Source organism: Balaenoptera borealis, assembly GCF_965194805.1.
Source record: "Balaenoptera borealis genome assembly, chromosome: 9".
Taxonomy (NCBI): Eukaryota; Metazoa; Chordata; class Mammalia; order Artiodactyla; family Balaenopteridae; genus Balaenoptera; species Balaenoptera borealis.
Window position 1 is genome coordinate 32,749,226 of NC_138873.1, and position 22,408 is coordinate 32,771,633.

The window sequence follows — 22,408 nt, forward strand, 5'->3', positions numbered from 1 at the left end:
ACTTCTTTTCCCCAGGCCGTCTCTCTAAATGTGCTCTTGATCACACCCTCTCTCTATTCCTCCATAAATTTTCATTATTCTCCCGATATTTACAGTTTGCTATTCTCCACTGGTTTTCTTACAGCCCCCAAATATGCTCATATCTTCCCAGTCTTAAAAAAGAAAACCTTTTGTCACTTCTACATCCCTTCAAATTCTGTCTCATAATCTCTCCTTTCCTTTGCTGCCAAACTTCTTGAACAAGTAGTTTGCACTCAACTTTCTTAATTTCCATACATCTGATTCATTCTTTAATCCATGGACATTACTGAATATGCTTTCTTCTTTTAAAGTCTCCAATGACTTCCTAAATGTCAAATCTAGTGGCCACAGTCCAATTCCTATATAAGTGCTTCCTAGAAGCACTTGACAAGTGTTGACTAATCCCTTCTTTGAAACTCTCTTCTCACGTAACCTCTTTGTCAATTCGCTTTTCTGGCTGTTCTCTTGTCCCTTGGACCTAGTCCCTCTTTCTCCTCCCACCTGATAAATATGAGTCCTTCTGGAGTTAAGTTCTGGTCTTCCCTTCTGTTTTTATACTCTATCCTGAGGGAACTCATGTACTCCCTCAGCATCATTTGAACTCATCTTTGTGTAAAGAACTCCTGGACCATATTTTTGTTCATGAGCATTCTACAGAGCTTCAGACTTACATTTCCACTTTCTTGAGCTATATAAATCCACGTGGATATTCTATGTGTTTGAAGACAACGGAATAATGTGGTGGTTTAAAACAAAAAAAAGCTTTGGGGTTAGACCTGTGTTGGGGTCCCATTTCCACTACTTAACTAGGTATTAGTAACTTAATCTACCTAAACTGAGTTTCCTCCCATGCCCAATAATATCTGCTGTACTGGCCATTATCAAGATTAAAGGAGATAATGCATGTAAGGTGCCTAACACATGAGCTTAATGAATGGCTTCTTTCTTCTGCATTCTCCATCTCAGTTTATAATGTCTCAGTCACTGAGTGCCCTCAGTCACTGATTTAACTACAACTTCCTCTTGCTGCCACCCATATCCAGTTGGTCACCAGATCCTACTGATTGTTCCTCTATAATATCTCTCCTCTAATCCCTCCCTGCCTTTTACTATTTCCTCTGCCACTGCCCAGCCTGGTCTCCTGCCAGGCTTATTACCCTATGTTTCTAACTACATCCTTGCCATTACAATCATTCTCCTCGAGTCCAGAGTTAGTAATATTACTCCCCTGCTCCAAATCCCTAAATAGTTCCTCAGAACTTTAGAAAAAATTTATCTCATTGGTCTGGTATTTCATGCCTTTCAAGCAGTGGAACAAACTGGCCTTTCTATCTTCAGCCAGTACACCCCACAAACCTATGCATAAGCCACGCCAAGCAAACCCAATACATTGTCACCTGTCTTTGCTTTTGTTCATGCTATTTCCTAAGCTTGAGATGCCCACTCTCTGTCCCCACTTGACCTATCGAAATTTCTAACTCTCTCAAACAGATATTTGTACATCCATGTTTATAGCTGCACATGCACAATAGCCAAAAGGTGGAAACAGCACAAATGGCCATCAACAGATGAATAAACAAAATGTGGTATATACGTGCAATGGAATATTATGTAGCCTTATAAAAGGCAGGAAATTCTGACACATGCTATAACATGGGTGAACCTTGAAGACATTATGCTAAGTGAAATCAGCCAGTCACAAAAGGACAAATATTGTAGGATTACACTTATCTGAGGTACCCAGAGGAATCAAATTCACAGAGACTGAAAGCAGAATGATGGTTGTCAGGGACTATGGGAGGGGAAAATTGGGAGTTGTCATTTAATGGGTACAGTTTCAGTTTTGTAAGATGAAAAACGTTTTGGAGATGGATAGTGGTGACAGTTTTTTGGCAACAATGCAAATGTACTTAATGCCACATAACCGTACATTTAAAAATGGTTAAAATGGTCAATTTTATGTTATGTATATATTACCTCAATTAAAATTTTTTCCTAACTCATCTTAAGTTACATATATTAAGTACCAGGGACTGTGCTAGGCACCTGGAATACAAACAAACAAACAGATAATAATAAAGTGCTACCTGTCCCACAAGGGCAGATAATCGAGAAGGCCTCAAATTCTACCTCAACCGTGAAAAACTCCAGGTCATTACACTTGAAATTTAAAGCTTTCTTCTGTCTCTACCTATTTTAGCACTTGTCACATCCTGCTCTATATTACATCTGGTCCTCCTAAACGTTTGTCTCTCTTCTGAGATAATAAAATGCCCTAAGGTCAGGAGCTCTATCTTATCTATTCATTTTTTAAATCTATCATAGCACTTAATACAGTTCATTGCACATAATGGAGGCTCAATAAATACTTGTGGAGTAGAACAGAATGAAATGGAAGTTAAATTCAGCCATCAATGATGTTTCAGGCCGAAAATGACACCACCTCATAGACAGGCCTTCCTCAAAAGGGGCATACTGACCAATAACATACTCTAACACGAAGATCAAAGGAGAGCCCTGCCTCTATAACACGACTACATCACTCAGTACCAGGTACTTACAGCTGTTCTGGATTCCATTTATGATCCTCAATAAATGGGCTATCATCTCACATTTGAATGAATTTTCTAAAATTTCAAATTTAAAGCCATGGTTTAAACATAGATGGATGGACTTAGGCACTGTCTGGCATGTTTAGTGTCTGAACTGTGAACCGATCATTAAGAGTTTTGTGAAAAGAGGTATAGCCACTAACAGTTGGTTTCCCTTCCTGACCCACTGGAGTTTGGAGGAGTCCATCTGACAGCTGGTTTGGTTTTGAGTACGTGGCAATAATAATCAGCACAAAGAGCACTTAGGAATCTACAACTTTCTATCTTCTGATAACCCTTTAATTATAAATCATCCAGGTAGCATCAGACACTTAAGACTATTTTCTTGAGTACTAGGAAAATTTTTCCTTCATCAAGGTGGGATTTCTCTTTTCATCTTCAGGAGCAGAGTTCTCTGTTTTACTGTCTAGATGAGACTTAGGTCCCCCGGTGCTTAATAATTATGCCTAATAATTTACTGAGTGATTACTGTGTGCCAAGAACTGTGTAAGGCACTTTCCTTATATTATCTCAGTCTTCTTGGCAATGCTATGAGATAGCAAGGTGGATTTCTTTTTTTGTGACTACCCTAGATTCTTTTCCTCTTCTTTCATTGATAGCACCAACTTTCCCTTTAGGGAGCTTGCAGACTCATTCCATGTAGCCTCGGGTACCTGTCAAGTCCACAGCTTCCTAACATCAAGGAATGGGTGGGTGATGGAAATGAGGCCATTTAGACTCTGTCAGGAGTGTTGATTATTGATTCGTGGGCCGAGTGACAAGAGTAGCTGGCTGTAGGTAAGTTATTTCAGAGTGCACTCCCCCAAATTCCTGAATGATATCCGCAGAGTAGCCCCAGTGCCTGTTTTCCCCCAGGCCTGATCACTTAGCTTTTCCTTCAACTTTTCGACATACTAAATTTTGTTCTAATAAATTCTGCTTTTTAAAAAAATCTAATTTTTAGCCAGAATCAGTTGTTGGTAACCTGAAGATCTGCCTCATAAGGTAGTATATTTGTTTCTATTGCTGTGTAACAAAGTATACCACACTTAGCTACTGACAAATACACACATTTATGCTCTCACAGTATCTATGGGTCAGGGCTCCAGGCATAGCTAAACTGGGTCCTCAGCTCAGGGTCTCACAGGCTGCAGTCAAGGTGACAGCCAGGGCTAAGGTCTCATGTGAGGTTTGGAGGTCTCTTCAGAGCTCATGTGGTTGTTGGCAGAATTCTTCTCCTTGTGGTTGTAGGACTGAAGTCCCTTTTTCTTGCTGATTGTCTGCTGAGGCTGCCTATTGTCAGCTCCAGAGGCCCCTGCAGTTCTCTGCCACATCCACAGACCTCTCACAACGGGAGAGTTTGCTTCTTCAGTCCTGGCAAGATTAAAGAAGCAAACATTGAATGTCTCTCTCACTTTGAATGTCTCCCTTCAGGGAGGCCCTGGACCCTCCTTTAAAAGGCTTACCTTATTAAGTCAGGTCCACCCAGGATAATCACCCTTTTGATTAACTCAAAGTCAGATGATTAAAACCTTAATTACATCTGAAAAATCCCTTCTCTTTTGTCACATAACATAATCTAATCACTAGAGTAAAATCCCACACATTCATCCCACAGTCAAGGAGAGGTGATGAGACAAAGAACACACACCAGCTGGGGGGAAACTTGGGGGCCAGCTTATAATTCTACCTAACACAGATACCTACTCTTATTATCCCCATTTTACAGATGAATAAACTGAGGTTTAGAGATGTAAGTCATTGGTCAAGATGACAAACTTCTAAATGTTAATGTCAAGTTTTGAACTAGGCTGATGGCCAGTGTTTAAACTAACTCATGGTATTCTTGAAATGATTTTTATTTCCTTCATCTAAATCTTCTTGTGCTTGCAGAAACTTTTCTGTGTTTTTAAGAGTTTGTCTAGCTTTTTCCACCTTTTCTGAATACTCTCATTCTCTACATCACATGTCTGTATAGACAATGGGGGCAAGCCACTACAGAGATACTAAGGCATTTGACATCTTTAGAACAATATCATACGTGAGTCATCATGCTAGACAGCATGAGAAAGCCCAAGGTGGACCCCCAAGAAACGCATTTTCTGTCAGAAGATACAAGATCAGTCAAAAAAGTATGAATACATGTGGGAAAATAGTAAAAGAGTGCATAGAAGAGGGAATAATGAATTCTAACTGGAATGAAAGGATGAGAGAAGTTTTCTCAAAGGAAATGAATAGGATCTTGCCTTATAGGAAAGTGAGGAGGTGGCAGGGAACATGGGGAAGAAGCTTCCTGAAGCTCCAACCTCTCATGAGTTCCTCCTCACTTGATCCTTGCTCACGTAAGTAGACACACAAGAAGTCTTTTCAGAATTAAAAGTATGATAATGTTACCCCACATCTTGAGATTCTGCTTTCTTTGGTTGACCTAAGGTAGTTTAGAAACCAAGGAAAATAAATCAATTTTGATCAAAATATAGAAAAATAATCTCACACTAAATAATATCATCTAAAGCATGTTTTCACTGGGCTATTAATGTGTATATTATACCAGCTTATTGACTGTACTTTTCTTATGTGATTTATCCTATTACTTTTTGGAGAATCCATTTTTTTCTCTTAGGCCCAAGGTGCCATTGATGGCCAGTAAGGCAAATAGCACTAGTATCACTAGGGAAGGTACAGAAAACAGAGGAGAAAATAGCATTCTAAATTACATCAAACCATAGTATATCTATACCAGAAATACTATGTGTATTTGTTTTGTTAGAAATTTTATATGAAACAGTAAAACAAATGATGTGAAAATAGGGCTGTTTAAAGTAGTTGCTAGGATATTGGGGACTTTTAAATTAAAATTTCCAGATATCAAGAGCCCATATTTCAGCTAAATTTGTCCTTCTATTTATTCAACAAATATTTATTGAGTATCTACTATATGCCAGGTAATATACTAGGTTCTGGGAGTAAAACACATTAAATAAAACACATATCATCACTCTCCTTAGGATGTAAAATATAGTGGAGATGTCATCAATAAATGGGCAATTATAATACATCACAATATATTCTAGAGAAATACTGGTGGCAAAAGTACAAAAATAAAGAAATATCGTAGAGAGTACAAGATGCTTTGGGAATAAGAAGGAAAATAATTTTGTTGAGTTTAAGGGAACCTTGTGAGGTTTTCTGGAAGAGGTGGCATTTAAGTTGATATGTGAAGATAAAATGGGAGAATATGGGACACCAGATAATCAGCCAAAGATCAATGAGTACCAAAAAAATTGTGAAGCTTATCTGGGGACAGGGAGGAGGTAACAAAGGACTTTCTTTAAATTTATTTGAAAATGTTAAGATTAAAAAAAAAATCCTCCTACACAAAGATGCTTCATTATATCACTTACCAGCCCAAATCTATGAGCTATACACACTTACCTGCAACGTCTAGGCCAGAACTTATCTTGCTTCTCTGCAACAGTCTTTGCCTGGAGTTCATCTCCACTAGGCTCTGAAATCTTGCTTCTGCAGTGACAAGCGCCATCTCCTTCACCGGCCACTGTGAACTTGGAATTTACAAATGCTGGAACCTTGTGCTCATTGGTGCAGTCAGTGCCAGCTGCTTCATGGCCTCCGGCAAAAGAACAAATCATTTCAACTATAGACCAAACAAATGCCAAAACTTACAACTTCTCCAAAATTACATCCATGATATAGAACATTTATGGACAATCAACAATATTCCTTATACATTACAATAGATTTTATAGCTTTCTTAATTTTTATTTTTTAAAGTCAATGTTTGCTCCAAAATGTGTAAATTACATGTATGTACGTATGTAAGTCCATACCATTCAACTCTGCTATACTCACCTGACCACAACATACATATAACATTGATGTTGTCTATTTTCATAAAGCTGTAATAGATTACTATTAAAGATTACTTGCTTTTTTTTGGTTAAAAAAAAAAGCATGAGCTTATACGTTTTGTAACATATATCAAAATTACATATGCACTTGAATATTTGGCCAGCATTTCTACTCTCTCCTACATAGCTTCCCACATGTGTGTGGCATGACATAGGTACAAGGTTATTCATTGTGGCATCATCTCTAAGAAGAAAATAACTAAAAATTCATCAATATAAGACCAGGTTTTAAAATTATGGCAAATTCTTACAAGGAGATAACATGTAGCCATAAAAAGAATATCTATATGTCCTGATAATGGGATGATTCTGAAGACATGTTGTTAAGTTCAGAAAGCAAGGTGCGGGATCAGTGAGCATAGGACGTTTTGTATAAGAAAAGGAGAATACATAAAGAACATACATATATATACATATATATTTAATATATGTTGCTATAGACGGCATGTTAGTGTCCCCCTAAAAGTTATATGTTGATATCTAATCCCCAGTGTGATGGCATTAGGAGATGGGGCCTTAGGGAGGTGATTAGGTCCTGAGGGCAGAGCGCTCATGAATGAGATTAGTGACCTTAAATATGAGACTCTGGGGAGCTCTCTTGCCCCTTCCATCACGTGAAAACACAGCAATAATGAACCCATTACATGTTAACATAAATATAATATTTTTATTAAAAATAGCTGGGTTTTTCAAAATAAAAAGTTAAGAGTGGCATATTTTTGCAATCTCTTGGATGTCTGGCTTACTAGAAGACATCTGGATTCTCATATCTGCTTCTGCATTCAATCTATTGTGATACGTTGTTCTGGCTGAAGTATAAGAAGAAAATATGGTTTCACACAGTTAAGAGGTTAGAAAACAGAAGTATTTCAAAAGGCTTTTTAGATGATTGTAGCTATTCTTCTTTGCTATTACGCCAAAACTCAACAATAGTTTTTTAAAAGTTAACTGCAATGTAGTATCTGAAACTATCAAAGAGCTATTCATACCCAGTTACATTAAAATCCACTGGTCTGCCTTGCACTTTGAATACTTCTTTTACCCCTGCATGATTTTTTAAGATCATGCATTGGCCATTTGGGAAATATTGGTCCATTGAGTTATATATGTCTTCTAAAGGCTAACACATCTCATTTTATAACATCAAAAAATTGCATTTGCTGTATCACCACCAATTTCATCAGAAAAGTTTTTTGATACTGTGAAGTTACTGAGCTCACACTGGTGGATACAAGTTTTCCAAAATTCTAATTTTTAGTTAAAAGTTCAAATTTTATAATTTGCGGCTTATACTGTCATTTGCTTTTCTTGAATTAACCGGCATATTTTGTTCATTTTTAAGATAATGTTTCCAAAACAATTGCATGAATAACCATAGTTTGCCTGTCATTCTCTCAAGTAAAAATGGTGTTCCATGAAAAATGCAGCTTTGGGTTTGCAACTCAAACGACCACGCAAGTGCATTCCCTTGAGACAACCTGGTACTTTGGTATGCAGCAAAAGTGTTTCACGTGTACTTCCCTTTGCATCAGACAGAATATTAAAAAGGCACTCAAGAGTCAAGATTTAATAAAATTATTAGCTTTTCCTGCTTCATCAAGGACATTCTTAAGTGAAATTTGAATGTTTTTAGCTGTGAATACATGGTAGGGAAGAATACAATGACTCCTAGTACAGTTTAGTGCTACTGTCTTGACTCATGTCAGGGTGCCAGTGGTCTTATCCACCACTGCTTTTCCATCACCGGGGAAAATGTCAACAGTAAACATGGCAAATGTGCCTCATTATCATTATAAAAATAGTTCTGATCTCACAGACCCTCAGTGCATCTTGGAAACCCACAGGGGTCCGTGGATCACAGTTTGAAAAATATTAGCATAAACAATTTCTGGATTAATAAATTAGAAACTGGTAACATTATTTTCCTTCAGTGAGGAGCACTGGATAATTGGGGGACAGGTGTGGGTGGAAGATGTTTCACTGTATACCCTTTTTACTTTCTGAATCTGAACCAAGAGAATGTATTAGTCATTCCAAGATAAATGTAGAAATGATTTTAAAGAGCATAAGAAACTTGAAAGCTGGACAAAGGAAAGTAAGGTGACAACTTGTATTTATATAAGGATAATATTCTGCATGGCGGCATAGTCGCAAAGCATCTGGCTGGTATAAAACTCAGATGATTTTAGAACCATTGCTCACAAGGAGGCTTAGCCTAGAGTCATTGGTTAGGCTCACAAACTGCTAATCGGCCCAGTAGTTCAGGCATAGAGAGTAAGCAGAGGACTTGAATAAATCACATTATAATTTTATAACAATAAAACTCAGGGAGAAAAGTCAGAAAGCTGTATGTTACTGCAAAAATTAAGGACATTCAATAGTCCCTGATTACCACTGACTTTTCTTTCCCCAACAGTCCCATCCCTACTCCTAAGCAATAAGTCTACATGACAAAGGTAAGTGCTGGTCACGTGGAAGGAGCGGCCCTTTTCTATGAACCATCATGTTTACGTGTATCCTAATCTCGGCCTACCTGACCCACCTTGCCCTTCTATCATCTAAAGCAACAGTCATACACTCAGATGCCCAGAGGTTCCCAATAGGTAATGAGTCAGGCAGGCCAAGAAGAAGAAATCCATTGCCCTCTGTCTTGTATATTTCCACTTATGGTAGGAAATGTTCCTCTTGACCCTACCACATGAAAAGCAAAAGTTCAGGTGTGACCATAAATGGGAACTGACAGCTGGCCTCTGTGTCAGGAGGATAATACCTGGTGGGACCCTGGTGAGGCGAAGCGCACAGGCCTATGTCAAGAGGACACCTGCTCCTCAGCTCTTCTTATCAGCTTTGGATCTGGTGTTGCCATTGGACATGTACACTTGGTGTGATTGTCGTCTCTCTCATTTTACAAGAAAAGAGAAAAATCTGGATGCTTTATGGGACATTTTCTAAGTTTTGAAAATAGGGACCTAACTGAAAAAAATCTTTTAATGACTGTGTGCAGGCAAAGAACATCTTGGCCAAAGAAAATGTGCCAGTGGGCTGATTTCATAATATAGGCTTACAGCTTATATCTCTGATCTAAATTAACTTTCTAATATCTTTGTGAATGCCATTTGGGCCCAAAGAAGGTTCCATTGCAGCTGACCTGTTTCTCTTCATCAGGGAAGCTCATTCTAGCTAAGGGTAACTCCCCAGTGAAGGGGAAAAAAAAAAACTACCGACAAAGACAGTTTGGTGGTACACTAAATTAAAAGGGCTCAACATCCTGATAGGTTCACATCTCACATGAGATGGGCTGTGAGTAGCACCGGTGATCTTGAGAACTCTACTTGCATCAGAGGAGGGGAGCTCCATTTTGCTATCTGTGTCGCCAACAAGAGACAAGAGCTCAGACAACCACACAGATACACTGCTCTGTAGGCACAATACTAGCCCATCATAAGAAATTTTCCTATATAAAAACCCTGATCTTTCAGTCTCAGTCAGTGTTAAGGAAGGCTATCCTAGGGAAGCCAACCAATGCCTAGGGGCCCAGCACTTGGTCAGTACCCAGGGCTCCCAGTAGTGTGGTCCAGTGATAGCAGAGAGACTTCTTAACCAAAACAATTTGATATATATCTTGGCATGAGATGCATACCCACAAATTCTGTGCTTCTGCATCTGGGGTCACTGTGGCCCACTAAAAACATTTAAAATAGTCCTCTGGAATTTCTGATGACTCTACCTTTGGCATATTAACATCCAAAACACAAACACCTATGTCATGTGCATATACGCAGGATAGATTTAACGGTCCAGAATAATTGTTTCAAGTCCTCTTGACACCCCCCTCCAAGCACCTCTGGGATAACATCATCATGTATTTTATCACTGGCTGCTCTCCTCTTCCTTACTAAGGTACAAAATTGTCTTGGTGGAAGCATATGCCCTCACCAAAATGACATGTATTATCTTTACATGAGAGGACAATGCAGAAGTATTTTACCTCCACAGACTGTCAACTACTTCATCTACCTATTCTAGAAAGAAAATTCTGTTCAGACCCTTCCATCCGTATGTATGTATCTATCTACAGCAAATCACAGACCATTGGCCAGGCAGAAGAAATCTTACAAAACTCATCTTCCTAACAATATATCTGGTCTACCACACTTGCTCTGTGCAGAACTCATTACAACTCTCCACCAAGAACACACTCTCCTCCACAGTAACAATAATTTCTACTCCTGTTACTTCCTTACCTCACCATCTTTCCAGCAACTGTTGAGTGCATGAAATCACTCCAAGCCACCCAAGAAGAGGTACAAGACTTGCTTGAACATGAGAAGGAACAAAAACCAAAAGCAATGGACCTAGAAGACAAAATCAGAATCAGAGATACCATCTGGCATTCTTCTTAATGCATTCATACTCCTTGGCTTTATAGACTTGCCAGAAGACTGTTTCTCAGGACTGCCAAAGTGAGGAGAGCGATAATCACACCTCAAATTCTGATGAGAATAATTACATAAGGAAGTCTCAGCCCTAGGAAACATCTGATTTATTTGTTGAACTTGGAAGTATAAAAATGAATAGTCTAATATCGAGGCAAAAAACCAAATCACGTACAAAAGAAAAAAAAGAAACAGGTTGGCATCACATTCTTTTCCACAGCAGTATTCAATGCCAAAGAAATGATAGAGAAATGTGAAAAAGAGTTCTGAAGTAAAGAAAGTAGGACCGAAGAATATTTTCCCAGGCACGGTGTCATGTAAGTGAAAACAAACATACTTTAAAAAGAAAGAGCTCAGGGAATATAACACACTGAGATTTTCTTGTAAAGTAAAATATATTTGATGACAAAAATCTAGCTGATTAAGAAATGAATCAAAATTAAAAACTGGGAAATGGATAAGTGGTAGCAAAAGTAAAAAAACAAACACGTGAGCAATTAAGCCATTTCCAAATAGACTACTGGAAAATACAGAATACAACTGCAATAAATCATGACAGTATAAAAATAAAACAACTCAAACAAGGCAAAACTGAGAGGGGTATGAGACAACAAGCGTAAGAGGGCTGCAGTCCTCATCTTTCATAGCAGTGAGTCAACTGACACTGTCTAAAACCAAAACATTCAATTGAAACAAGAAACACAACCATTTCAATCTCTTATTTTTTAACAAATTCGCTTTTAACCTAAGAGAGTCTTTTTTTAAAAAAGGAAATAATGTATTTTGTGACGAAGAAACATATTTGAAGTCCACAAATTCCTTTCATTTTTTCTCTCAATGAAAATTAAAGCCATTAATTTTATTTTTAAAATGAGATCATTTAACAAAAGTCCATTCATCCATCCATCCAATCAATTATCCTTATCACATGCATTCTGGATGAATGTTGACCTCTTGAGTGGTGCAATGTGGCAACCCAGATGCTTTCATCTGTATACATGTGTATATATTTTCTACACATCTACCATGTGTGGAACGATGGTTAGAATGATGTCCCCCCTAGTGTTAATGGTATTTGTTGAGGGTAGGATTTGAAGTGATTGTTTCAACTTTCTCTTTTGCATTTTTCAATATTGCTGAAAAATTTTAAAGCATCTATTCTTTTTACAAAAAAAAATCTTTCTTTAAATAAAAACAAAGAAATGCAATTTGAAGCAAACTATTAACCTTGAATACTTCCCCATGTATAAGGCAATCATCCAGAACCTATGTTTGTTTTCACCCCCTTGCTTCAATTTGATCTCCCCAGCTACAAACTCTTGACCCTGCAGTACCAATTTTGAGCCCACCACTCTCCTCTCTATCCCCCTTATTTGGAACCTAACTTTCTGCTCTGGATTCCTATTCATTCTCCAAGTGTCCTGGAGGAAGTATGCTGCTGTTTTTGCTGCCTAAAGACTTCTGCAAGTCTGATATCACAGTATGTAGTGAATGTTGTTATTTTACTCAGTAATTAAGAGAGCCCTAGGATTTTAATTAATTTTACCATTTTGTAACACTACATAAAATTAGAAAGTTTTATTTTAAATTGGCTATCCAGGATCTGAACTCCTGCCTTTATTTGGGAAGTTCTCCAAGCTATGAACCTCTGTTCCGTGTGCACATGGACGCTGAGGAGTCCAGAGCGTGCTCTCACAGCACCTCCATCTCACACACACCCAGACGTACATTTGTCCAGTCATTTGAACCAGCCTGAGATTTCAGTGGGGTGAGTAAGGCAATGAAACAGGGTGAGTGGAGAATTTATTTTAGCGACAGCAGCCACAGCAACAGTCACTAGAAGCAGCATCGACTGCAGCATCGTGCCTTGTGCTGGTGGAGACAGGTGGGTGAGCTGCAGCCTCCATTGTTCAGCCGTGGCCGTGATTCTAGTTGCTCAGCCTTCCTTTGTTCCTGCCTGTTTTCAAAGCCTGGCATTTTAGTCTTCCTGGAAATTCTGTGGGCTTTCCAACAACCTTTCAATAGATTCCTTTTTTGTTCCAATCAGCCTGCGTCCGCGTCTATCACCTGCAATTAAAAACTTTGACCTATGCTGTACTTACACTATGATTCTACGTACTTGTATTTTAAATTATTGGTATGGGACCTCCAGACTTAAATTCAAATTTGGATGCTCGTCTGCATTGCTAATTCTGCCTAGGCTTTTGACAACCCTGTTTATTTAACAATGGACTCCTCCGTTTTCATTTTCTAGTAATACATTCAACGGATAGTCATTATGCTTAACATTGTGCTGAAATCTGGGGATTAAAAAAAAAGAAAAACAAGACAGTATGTTTACCATCAAGGAATTCAAATTCTAATGGGGAAGCTAGACAAGAAAATGACAAGGTGGTAAATAGTGGAACAAGGAAGGGCACAGGGTGTTACAGAAATACAAAAGAGGAGTCCAGAAGAGTAGTACCGGAAGAGTCAGGAAACTCCATCCCATGAGGGGATCTGGAGGGAAAAATAGAAGGGAGCCAGCTGAAAGGGCACAGGCAAATGACAGGAAAGATATGACACCATGTAGTTTATTCAAGAAGCCTCATGCAAGTTGGCTTTCTAAAGTGACAGGTGTTCTGGGTGTGTCTGTGGGCTCCGTTTCTCAATCTTGCGTGATCAGCAGAATCACCTAGGGCTTGTTAAATATTTGATATCTAGCCTCTTCCTCCAGGGAATCTGATTTGGTAGGTCTGGAGTGGGGCCCCAGGTGACTCACATAAAAGGGAAACTTTGTCCCGAGGAATGAAGCTGGAGGCAAAACTCATGGGACTTTGTATGCTTGAAAGTTTGAATTTTATCCTAATGGCAAGGTGAAGCCACTAAAAGATTTTAAGCAGAGTGGTGATAAGATCATATTTGCACTTTAGAAAGTTCATTCAAGCAGCAGTAAAGACCTGGAAGAAAGTTGAGATTAGCAGTCAGGAAATTCGTGGCAAGAAGACCAGTTAGGTTATTAAAAGTACTCTGGTTGAGAGATAATATGGATCTGAACGAAGGCTGTCATCTGCAAAACAGAAAGCATCAACAGCATACAGTTTAGTGTAGCTGACTTAGTTGCTGTTGGCTGTGAGTTAAGAGGAGTCAAACATGGTGTCTAGGCTTGGGACTTGTATACTTACATAGGTAGGGGTGAAGTTCACCTGGATGAGACAGAGAAGAGAAACCCCAAAAATTAAAAATTGATGAGTTCAGTTTTGGCCATGTTGAATTTGAAGTGCACATGGCATGACAGCCAAATATCTTTGGGATCTTATATACACGAGTCTGGATCACAGAACATGGATAGGAAGAGAAGGTATAGACTGGCTGTCCGTCAGATATAGGTGGAAATTATATCACGGTGCCATTAAAACAAACTGGTATGAAGGCAGTGGTAACCTGGCCATAAAGGCCCGCTTCAAGTTGCACACATGGCAGGGAATTGATCTCAATATTCCACTCATCTGGAGACTTATAAAAAGTGAAGACTCCTGGGCCCCAGTGGCTGAGGACTAAGGTAGAACCCCCAAATCTGTATTTTTTTAAAGAAGCTTCCTAAGTGATTCCCATGAGTAACTGGGTGTGAGAACTACCATACAGGGCAGGAGTTCCCAAATTTACTGCACATTAGAATAATGTGGTGAGCTTTTTAAAGTCCCACCCTCGTACCAATTAAATCAGCATGTCTGGGTGGGGACCAGGTGACAAGATTTTTTAAGATTCCCTAGGTGACTCAATGTGTTGTAAAATCTGGGAACTACTGATATAGATTACTGATAACTAGATTGGCCCAAATGGAGTGTTTGTACATAGTAGTCAAAAGCAGGGCAGTCCTAGGTCTAGGCATGAATACAGTCAAGGAGCAGAGTCCAGATCAGAGCTGAAGTCAGGACCAATCAATCATTGGGTCTGCCGAGAAGAGGAGATAAGTAAAGTTGACCCATGTGACCTTCTCAGAAATGGGTTTAGAGCCCTAGCTATAACTTTAATGAGGTTCTATGAAAAAAAACAGTGAAATAAAGAGATCCAGGTCCTCTTATTTCTGTGAACTGACAGTTGAAAGATTCTAAGTAAATTTATTTGAGATTTTAGGTAGCAACAGAAGGAGAATTAAAGAATGCTGAGCAAACCTTAAGGAACATTGTCCCTTAACAGGCAAGCAAAGGAGCAGATAGTACTACTTAAGGGGAATGGGAAGGCAAGCCAGAGAGGTAGGAGGAAAATCAGTAAGAGTAATAACGCAGAAGTTAATGGCAGAGAGGACTTCAAGGAGGGAATAATCAACAGTGTGGAATGCTACAGAAAGAAGTGTTAGGAAAACTGGAAAATGGCAATTGGACATATCTCTCCATTCATCTTTGAAAACTACTGGAGGGTAGGATGCTATTTCTCCTGCAACCTGATTGATAACCACTATCCGAACCTCATGACTGCCGCATTCTTGAGCTACGAAGGGAGAAGTACTATTCCAGTGCAAAGCTCATTATCATCATCCTTTCTCAAGCCCACATTGCAGAAGAAGGATCTCATTTCTAACAGAAGCATCCCGAAACAGGCCTCTAAAATAATCCAAAGGAAAGGAATAAAAGGCTGCCTGTGAGCTCTGACTAAAAGGAGTAAAATGCTTAGTTTAGAGAGGTGAAGGCTGAGAGGGCTGTGATTGAGGCATCCGATTAGTCATCAAGTCTTCTCTATTCTACCTCTGCACCGCATCTCATTTCCATAAACTTATTCCCTTCTCACTTCCATTAGCCTTGTCCAGTCCCCAGTATACAGCTCCCTTACTGGCCACTGTGCTTCCAGAGTCTGGCTCAGCCAATCCATCCCTCACACTGACCACACTCACGCAGCTCTCTCCTCTTCAGGTGCCCTTTCCTCATCCTATTCCTTCCCACAACAAACCAGCCACGGACTTGGGCTCTGAGATTGCCCTGGTTTGTGTCCCTGTTCTGCCACTTATCTGTCACTGCAACCTTAAGCAAATAACTTAAGCCCTCTGTGCCTTATTTTTATCACCTGTAACAGGGGTAATAGTAGTTCTTACTTCACAGGAACGTTATGAGAATTAAAAGAGCTGGGCATGTAAGGTGTATGGTTAACAGCCGTGTAACGTTATTAATCTTGCTCAGATTCTGATTTCTTATCTATAAAATGCCTGTGAGAATCTTGTCTACCTCAAATTGTTACAGAGATTAAATTAGAAAATGCACTTAAAGTAAATCAGCATAGTTCCTGGTACCATCAACAAATGGTAGCTGTTATGGTTTTTAAATCCCAAGTAAAATGGCACCTGTACCACGAAGGTTTCCGAAGAAGTCCCAGTGGAAATAAATCATTTCTTCCTCCATGCTCTGCTCTTCATTTTGATTTTAGTATGGCAATTATTTCCCTCTCTTTTGTGCTCTTTTTCTTTTCTATTCTTTTCTGTATTGTTATCACTTATTTACATCTTCCTCCTCCCCACCGCACCAGATCATTAGACTGAGGGCAGAGACTAAGAACCATATTTTACTAATCTCTGTAATTGTTGTGTAATACCATGTAATACCATGCCATGATTTTCAAATTCACATAGTAGGCTCTAATTTACTGGTAGCTGAATGACTTTACTGACATTTTTATATTGGGCTTTTTTTTTCTTTTAAATATATATAGTAAATTTTAATGATACTTGGTACAGATGCAATGAAAATATGGGAAAACTGTAAATTGGAGTGTAAATTGGAGCAATCTTTTGGAAGAAAATATGGCAACCAGAGTTTCCAAAAATAGGGTACTGGATAGAGTATATTGATACAATGGAATAATGTGGAATATTATCAAAGCTATATTAAAAGTGTGTATCTATACATATACATATTTGCTAAAGATCTCTAAAATGTATCATAAACATTAAAAAGGTATAAAACTATGTAAATTGTATGCTCTCTTTTGTGTAAAATTAAAATAGATGTGAATTTATGCAGATTTATGCTTTTTAAAATTAGGAAGTATAATAAGCAATTGTTCACTTGGAGAGTGATGGTAGGGGAAAGACGGAAATGAGGTCTTTCACTTTTCGTTTTGTGACTTTCTGCACTGTTTAAATTTTATAACCTCATACATGCATTATTCCTTATTAAAGTGTTGATGAGAAGGGAGATTAGGGTGTACCCCTTTTTGGTTGTTTTATTCTTTGTACATCGGTGTATTTTTTAAAATGTATTGCAAAAATTTCCTCCATATTAAGTGTTTTTCAAACCATACTTTAATAGATGTGTGACACTCCATCACGTGATATATATCATGATTTATTAACCCTTTCAGTTGAGTATTTAAGTTGTTTATGTTTTGGCAGTTATAATACTCAAACGAGTATTTGATTATTCTTAGTTCTGGACACAGAATTGCTGAGGCAGTAGCAAAATTTTGTCATTGACAACCCTTCTAGGAACAGTCGGTCTTAGGATACTCTCCAGGATGCCTTGAAGGGCTTACTATGCAATTTTGGAATTACTGATAGAAATTTAGAAGAGCTGAAGTGCTCTGCACAATAGAGAAGAATTTTGAACCCCCAGAGGCAATGGCAGGTCAGGGAGAGGGGGTTGGGGACTGGGGGCAGAGAATAAGACAGAGAAACAAGATGTGAGACTGTGCGCTCCAAGGACACGACCCCCTCCCTCTGAGTGGATTTCTTTTGGAGACTTGTGAAGAAGTCGAATTGTTGGAAAGAGAAACAAAGACAGCATACAAACAAAGGAGCCTAAGGCCGATTATACTGCAGGGCATAAACCTGGGAATTAACAGGAACCATGGGAAGGACCTGAAGTTTCATGAATCAGGGGACTGGGGATGGAGTCAAATGTAACTAACTGGCTTTCTCAGTGGCAGGACTTTCCACTCCCTCTTTATAGCACACACCGCTCCTCTGAGGACCTCTGTGTTATTGGCATAATAAAATCTTGTGATTCATAGAACAAAATTGCCTCCTGAAGAGGATGTACACATTATGCTTTCACCAGATGTGGAGGAGTAGGCCTGATTCACCCCACCATCACCAAGAGTGGGTATTATAGCTTTTAAATCATTAGTGATTTAACAGAAAAAAGGTGTTCTCATTGTTTGTTTACATGACTTTGCCTTTTGGAAAGGTTAACATTTTTTTCATATTCATCCCATTTCTTGGATAAAATAGAAACGATCAAACAGGACCTTCTTTATCATCCCACAATGATATAATCATAGCTACCACCTATACAGCACTTGGTAGGTGCCAGATATTCTTAAAGTGCTCTTATGTTAACTCATTTAAAAATTCACAAATCTATGACATAGGTAATACTTTCCATCCATTTCACAGATGAAGAAACTGAAGTCCAGAAAGCAGAATTTGATCAAGCTAGTAAGTGGAAGGAGTTGGATTTGAACCTGGTTTCATAGTCTGGCTTCTAAACTTTCCACCATACTACCTCTTTTTCCTTCATCCATCTTCTACAAACCTATTTGCATTGTCATCCTTCCACTGCTTTCAGCCTTTGAAAAGTGTCAGAGACCAACCTTTCCATTCTCCTTTGGATTACATCACTCCTCACCATCTAAGAATTCTCATTCATCAGTTCTCTCCTGTCTTGTTCATCTTCGACCTCCCTTCAGCCCTGATATTATTCATTCTAAAAAATAAAAATGAAAACAAAACAGTCACACTAAGAAGCAAGCAAACAACAAAACCTGGCATGCCTATATTTCCTTACAACTACCAGAGCTTTTTCTCTCTAATCTTGTCCACTCAGAGACTCAACTGTGCACCCTCCGTTACTTCTCAGCACATTCCAACCTTGCTTCAACCAGCCCACTGAAACTATGTTTGCCAAGTGTAGCAGTAACGTTAGATTTTCCAAATGCAATGGCTCCTTCTTTCATTTAATCTGTATTTGATACAGTTAACCATCTCCCTCTTTGGGATATGCTACACTCTGGTTTTCATTCTATCTCTTCCATCTCTTCTTAGTCTTCTTTGTAAGCAACTCTTCCTATGCCTAATCTCTAAATCTTAACTTCCCTGAAAATTTAGACCTGTGATTTCTTTTCTTCTCACTGTACATACTCTCTCAAGCTGACCACATCCAGTCTCGTGGTTTTAAATATTATCTCTCTGGTGATGTCTCCCTAATTTGTCTTACATGCCAGCTCCACTGGGATGTATATCAGGAATCTCTAATTTAACCTATCAAAATTGAATTTTTTATTTTCTTCCCAAATCAGAGAACTTCTTCCTTACCCTCTAAACCTAGTACATTCTATGAGGTCAGGGACCAAGATTGTTTTGATCATCACTTTATACTTAGAACTTGGCATGGTTATTTATACATAGAGGGTGCTCAGAAAATATTTAATGAGTGAATGAATAAAAATTTTGTTTTTGTTTGAGATGATAATTCAGAAACCAAACTTATTTACCTATAGACCTATAACTGATTAATAATGTACATTCAGAATTAGTGGAAAAAATAATATATGAATGAATGATTTTGAAAATCAGAAAAAAACTTTAGATATTTTTCCATACCTAGGTCTTAGAGTTGAAAGGAAACATAGTTCAAATCTCTTGTTCTGTAGATGAGGAAACTAATGTAGTTTACTTGCCCAGTATGACATCAGTTTTGCCAGAGCTGAAGCAGGACCCTACAATCTTATTACCATGCAGAATACTGCAAGATGTTTCAAAATTGTGTATAAATTCACTATACTACATTTGTGTGTGTATATATACATTCATACAATTCATGTGTATATATATATATCACTAACTAAAAACATTTTAGTTATTCCCTATCAACCCCCTCCCCAACAGTAACCCCAGAGACTAGAAAAGTGCCTGACACATAATGGGTGGTCAATAGATATTGTTGACTAAGTGACCTGCAGTCTTTTAAACTTAGTGACAACTAAAACAAACCATATATTTTTTGCTTTAAAAACAGTCACCTATTTTTTTTAACAAACACTCCAGAATGCATAGTATGAGAAGTATACATGAGATTATAGGTTCAATGGAACATTTGGAATTAGGCTTGTTTTTAAAAATCTAGGACCTGTGGGGCTTCCCTGGTGGCGCAGTGGTTAAGAATCCACCTGCCAATGCAGGGCACACAGGTTCAATCCCTGGTCCGGGAAGATCCCACATGCCGCAGAGCAACTAAGCCTGTGCGCCACAACTACTGAAGCCTGCGCACCGAGCCCATGCTCTGCAACAAGAGAAGCCACCGCAATGAGAAGCCTGCTCACTGCAACCAGAGAAAGCCCGCACACAGAAACAAAGACCCAACGCAACCAAAAATAAAATAAATAAATTTATTTAAAAAAAATCTAGGACCTGTGATTCTTCTAAGAAAGGGGGCAACCATTTCTTTCCAGTTTCCTATCTGTGCCAGGTACTTTACACACCATGTCTTGTTTACTTCTGGCAGCCCAGCAAGACAGGTATTACAGCCATTTTAATGGCAGGAGAGAGCAACTCCAAAAGAACAAGGGATCTATAGAGAGTTATATACTAAATATCAGATGGGATTTAAATCCAAATCTGAAGCCACAGCATAAGCTTTTTCCCTCTGATGAGCTATGTTTTCCAAAACAGTAAGAAGAAAGTGTTATTTCCCCAAGGACTAGACTACTGAGTTCAACATAATTTTGTGTAGCACAGGGCAGAAGGAGGAGTAGAATTAAACTAATTTCTTTCTTTCAAACTGAAAATATATGTAAACATATACATATAAAAAAACTTAAAGTTCATATAACTAAATTCTAACTTATGTTTTAATGTTTTGATTCAAGTTTATTGAGGATAATTTACATAAAATAAAATGCATCCATCTTAAGTTTACAGTTTTAATGAGTTTGACAAATGTGCATAAATTTTAGTCATCATGCAAATCAAAAAATATAATATTTCTATCACACATAAAGTTTCATCACCTCTTACTTCCTGACCCCAGGCAACCACTGACATGCTTTCTGTCATTTTAGATTAGTTTTGCCTAGTCTAAAATTTTATATAAATGATATATTTTGTGTTTGGCTTTTATTACTCAGCAAAATGTTTTTATATGTTTTATATGCATATATATTGCAGTTATCAGTAGTTCATGTCTTCTTAAAGGCAGGACCTAATTTTTTTTTTTTTGTCCTATCTGTCAATATCTTTCTTTTAATTGGGGGTGTTTAGGCTCCAATTAACATTTTTTTAAACTTATATTTATTTATTTTATTTTTGGCTGCGTTGGGTCTTCGTTGCTACACGCAGGCTTTTCTCTGGTTGCAGAGAGCGGGGACCACTCTCGTTGTGGTGCGCAGGCTTCTCATTGCGGTGGCTTCTCTTGTTATGGAGCATGGGCTCTAGCCGCGTGGGCTTCAGTAGTTGTGGCTTGCAGGATCTAGAGCGCAGGCTAAGTAGTTGTGGCTCATGGGCTTAGCTGCTCCGCTGCATGTGGGATGTTCCCAGACCAGGGCTTGAACCCGTGTGCCCTGCATTGGCAGGCAGATTCTTAACCACTGCACCACCAGGGAAGCCCTCCAATTAACATTTAACACAATTACTGATACAGATGGATTTAGTCAGCCAGCTTATTGTTTTCTGTTTTTTATCCCACTGTTATTTTGTCCCGCTCCTCCCCCTTTCCTGCCTGATTTTGGATTATTTCACTATTTTTTTCAGTATTCCATTTTATCTACTGGTTTTTAAGATACACTTTTTTTCATTTTTTTAAGGAACTGATCTAGGAATTACTCTACCTATCTATCACCTTTCACAGTCTATCTAAAGCTAATATGACACTAACAGTTTCATGTAAAATATAAAAACCTTTCAACAATATAGACTGCTTACCCTCCCCCTGCCATCCTTATGTTAGAGATATCACTATATTGATATACATTGAAAACAATGCATGAGAATATTATAATTTTGTTTTAAAAAGTCATATGTATTTTAAAACACTCAAAAGGGAAAAAAAGACTCATATTTATTCAGATATTTAGCATTTCTGATGTTTGTTATTTGATCTGAAATCAAAATTTCCTTCTAGCACCATTTGCTTCAGCCTGGAGGCCTTCTTTTAGCATTTTTTATAGTGTAGGGCTGCTGGAAAGAAATTATTTTAGTTTTCTTTATATGAAAATGTCTTTATCTTGCCTTAATTCTGAGGGATATTTTGGCTGGATATAAAACTCTGGGTTGGTAAATTTTTTCCTTTCAGCACTTCAAAGATGTTGTTTCATGTCATCTGGCCTCCATGGTTTCTGATGATAAATCTGCAGTCATTCAAATCATTGCTACTCTGTATGAGTCATTTTTGTATAACTATTCTTAAGATTAAAAAAAAATCTTTAGTCTTTCTGCAGTTTATGATGTGTCTAGCCATGGTTTTCTTTT